Source organism: Choloepus didactylus, chromosome X, assembly GCF_015220235.1.
Source record: "Choloepus didactylus isolate mChoDid1 chromosome X, mChoDid1.pri, whole genome shotgun sequence".
Classification (NCBI taxonomy): domain Eukaryota; kingdom Metazoa; phylum Chordata; class Mammalia; order Pilosa; family Megalonychidae; genus Choloepus; species Choloepus didactylus.
In genome coordinates, this window is record NC_051334.1 from 193,481,883 (window position 1) to 193,486,633 (window position 4,751).

General features: G+C 36.7%; 1 pseudogene; it reads right to left on the reverse strand.

Annotated features, from left to right (window-relative positions):
* Positions 1-3,797: 3,797 nt before the first annotated feature.
* On the reverse strand, positions 3,798-4,442 carry LOC119522555 (annotated as a pseudogene).
* Between the last annotated feature and the right edge of the window lie 309 nt (positions 4,443-4,751).

Here is a 4,751-nt window from a genome sequence, read left to right on the forward strand (position 1 = left end):
AGCAAGCTACACCAGGAGCCTGGGCTGCAGTCCCTACTGCTGCCTGGTACACCATTAAGGGGTAGAGGATGGGAGCACCTGCATAGAGGGTGAAATTCATCACCATTTACTGCAATTTACAAGTATTTTCCACCAGCTCTTCCCTGGATGCTGTACACAGTTCTGATGAACTCCAGAGTTTCAAAATAGTTGCTTCAGACAGTTCCGTCCTGTTCAATAGTTGTTTTGATGGAGGGACTAATTCCTAAAGATTCTTACTCTGTCATTTTCCCACAATCTTCCCCCTCCATGATTTTTTAATTGCTACATCATTTTTTTAATTTTAAGATTATTCTAAAATAAACATATTAATAAAATCATGGATATATCCCAATATCTCTTAAAATCATTATCTTCTGTAACATCCCACTCAGAAGGTAGAAAACCATAAAGTTATTCCTTAAGGAAGGATACAAATGGAATGTAATATTGCAATACTACATGGTACAGAATACAAACTGTGAAGACAAAGCAATTCAATTATTTCATTTTTTACCTAGATTACTTTTGCTAAAGAAAAGCTCATCTAATATCCCAGAGCTATCTTGTTGAGATTTGCCATCATGATCTAGAGTGCTGAAACTTCCCCATTTAGTGTAATGAATGTGAAGCCTTCTACACCCATCCATGGGTTTGCTAAAAGAACAATCCCTCAGCATCAAACATCAATCTATTAGAGAAACCATGCACATAATTTTTTCTTGTCAAAACCCTCCAACTGGACACTTTTTAAATAGCTAAAATATAATCAAGGTCATGTGGGCACTGAGCCTGGAAGTACACACAAACATACCCTGGGCAAATGTTCAGCTTTGCAGCATTAGCACCCTAGGACCTGCAAGCACATGATCACATTTTAAAAAATCAAGGGTGAGAAGTAAATCTAACAGGATGTTCATACACTGGCAGAGAATCCTGTTGTGGGTGGCAGACAGGAAATGGCAGCTAAAGAAGTAGGTTTACATATTGGCATAATCTAGAATTTCATTCTCTGAAAATGAAATTCCTTCCTTCCTTCTTGAAGGAGTCATAACTATTACATACACCAACATACAGTTTAATATTTTACACTAGTAGTTTCTTATACAAAGAGTTTTTAAAAATTTACCAAAAAACCATCTGTTCTGGTTCACTAATGCTGCCATTTTGCAAAACACCAGAAATGGGTTGGCTTTTATAAAGGGGGTTTATTTGGTTACACAGTTACAGTCTTAAGGCCATAAAGTGTCCAAGGTAAGGCATCAACAATTGGGTACCTTCACTGGAGGATGGCCAATGGTGTCCGGAAAACCTCTGTTAGCTGGGAAGGCACATGACTGGCATCTCCTTGCTCCCAGGTTGCATTTCAAAATGTTGTTCTCCAAAATGTTGCTCTTGGGGCATTTTGTCCTCTCTTAGCTGCAGCTCCTCTTCAAAATATCACTCTCAGTTGCTCTTAGGTCCTTCTGTCTGTGAACTCCTTTATATGACTCCAGTGATCCAATTAACACCCACCCTGAATGGGCGGGGTAACACCTCCATGGAAATTATCCAATCAAAGGTTTCACTCACAGTTGATTGAGTCACATCTCCATGGAAACACTCAATCAAAGAATTCCAATCTAATCAGCACTAATACATCTACCCCCACAAGACTGCATCAAAGAACATGGCCTTTTGGGGGACATAATACATCCAAACTGGCACACCATAAAAATCATATAGTATTTTTTTTCCTTGATTAACCATTTTAATCCAAGTATGATTGATGAAATCAGGAGACTGTCTTTCCTAATGGTCTGGAAAGGAAGGAACACTTTCTGGTTGCAAGATGCCCTGCTATGGAACCATTAATTTTTTTATGATAACAATTTTTTTGTAGTTCCACTATTATTTTAGCAGTAGTTACATTTGTTACAGTTGATGAAAGATTATTAAAGTAGTACTATAACCATTGTCCATAGTTTACATAGGGGTATTTTTTCTCTGTATTCCAGACCTATTTTTTTTCATGTATGTCTTTATTTTATTACTCACCTACTCATACACTGGATAAAGGGAGTGTCCATCACAAGGGTTTTACAATCACTTGGTCACATGATAAAAACTATATAGTTATAAAATCATTATCAAAGATCAAGGCTACTGCATTACAGCTCAACAACTTCAGGTATTTCCTTCTGGCTACTCTAAAACACTAGACACTAAAAAGAAATATCTATATAATGAGTCAGTAGTCATAGTCATTTGTTAAATCCTAATTTCTCAGCTACACCTCCTCCCTCTCATTTGATCATTCTTTCAATCTTCAGGGGTATCTGGGCAATCACCATTCTAACTTCTTCATGCTGGAAAGGGATGTTGATGTTATGGGGTAGAGGAATGAAACTGGTTGATGTTCTTGGAGAGACTGGCACCTCTGGGTTTCAGGGCTTATCTGGTATAGAAATGATCTGCAGGCCTTAAGTTTTTGAAAAAAATAAACTTGCTAAGTAAAACTTTTATAGAGTCATAGATAGAACCCAGGGTATTCTTTAGGGTTTTCAGGAATACTATTGGTTGGGGCTTGGCATATTGTGGCAATTTGCAATATCTGGCTGAAGCTTGTATAAGAGTAACCTGGAGCCATTAATTTTTAAGCTCAACATAAACCCTAAATTGGATACAGAAATTTGTGAAACACTGATGTTATCTAAAAATGTGAAAAATAGAGTTCATTCAAATGGTAACTCTAAGAAGACTCACTCAAGAATTAAAATGGCATCCTGGAAATGGTTCATAGAAAAACCTAATTTTCTATTAGTTTTCATCATATGAGTATAACTCTTCAGTCATCAGAGAACAGACTGGGAGGCTGCTCAGGCTGCACTGAGGCAATTCTGCCCTTAGGGGTCCACAGAAGGAAAATGACTTCTGGTGTCATGTGACTTGTACTTATGCTAGCAAGACAGTCTAGTCCCATTCAACCTGGGAATTGTGTACCTGGGAAAAGAAAGTAAAAATTCTTCCATGAGTGGGCCAACTACCAGGAGACTCACTCTGGAAAGATTTCAAAATGTCATGGAAAAGCTGTTAATTTTTCCAAAAATTAATAAGCTGTTAATTTTAATGGCTTATTTTCCTGGAAGAATCTATTTGTCGTGTACACAGCACCAAAAAAATGGGGACACAAAAAAAGTCATGCAGAAAAATTAGAGTCATAATAGAGAAGAATCCACTCAAAGTAGGCAAAAACATGGTTTATATGTTAAAGAGAAAAATATACAAAATAATTTATGAAATATCTTGATTTGCATATAACAGTACTTATTTCATATTAACTGATCAAATTGCTTGGATAACTCTATTAAATAGGTTTTAGAATACCTATTTTAAAAAACAAACTATTTTTAGGCCAGAACATTAAAGCCTACATTTGTACACCCATCTGTAAGCTATCCTGCATAGTATCTTCAAGGAGCCAAGATGCTAAAAGTTTTAATAAAATAATTTTAAAAATCTTAAGTCACAGAGAAACAAAGAATATTTCAAGTTTTCTGAACTACATTAGAAAAGGTAATTTATGTTAATGCAATCTGGATTTTCAGATATAAATACCATTCAATGGTTGGCTGTCAAAACTTAAAAGCAATAGGGTTCTGAGGACCCTCACAATAACAGCCATCAAATCATAAATTAAAAAGTAAAATAATTCTCAGAATTGGGCCATAGAACATGGAATACCTTAACTTTGCTTAGTTTCAATCCTGTAATTTTACTCCAAAATTTTTTTGGGAATTTTAGGCTGACATATTGACTTTGCAGTCTATACATTGTAAGATAGCAAGTAAGTAACACAGAAGAAACTATATATTGGGGCATGGGGAATGACTCTTCTGGTGCTATCCCTGCATTGAGGCCTCCTTGTATACCAGTTTCTAGAGCATCACCAACCAACACACAGTTGCCAGGCTGACCTCTGAGGAGACCACAGTAGGAATAAAATACGGAAAGTGCTGTTTTTTCCAACAGCATCAAAATAGGAGGGACAGGGACCATATATCAAAATAATAGAGGGGCAATCTTCTCCCTCTGGGTCTGTCTCCATTCATTAATAGAAGTAGGCAGACCTCATTTTGAAGTTCAGTGACCATGGCTTTGACATCTTCTGCGAGTGTCATACTTTTGGCATGTAGGTTTCTGCAGGAAATAGCATTCTTTGGGCAATTTCCTATTGAATGCATCACCTTTTGTTTCCTGGATTGCTTCTTCCCAATGTGAAGTGCTTCCCATGTCTTGGAGGGATCAAAGCATTCACTGCTGAATTTAACTTGAGCTTTATCATAGATCATTTCAGTCTCTTCTTTGTAATGGTATTTTGAATGTAAGAGCTTTATCACTTCCAACATGCCATTAGGACACACTCTGGCCATGTAGATGAGCATGTGTCCAGGTCAAAGAAAACCTACTCCATCCCAACCTACTGGCTGCTGGTGCCAACACGCTGACTTCATTTTTTTTTAAGTTTTCTTTATTGATATATATTTTATACACAATAAACTGTACATACTGAAAGAGTTCAATTCAAAGAATTTTGAGAATGTATTCGTATCTGTGAAATTACCAACAAATAAGGATATTTAATAGTTCTATCATCCCCAAAAGTTTTCCTGTAACATTTGTCATCCATCCCTCGCTACACCCCATACATATGCAACTACAGATCTCTTTTATGTCATGCTTGATTAGGTGAC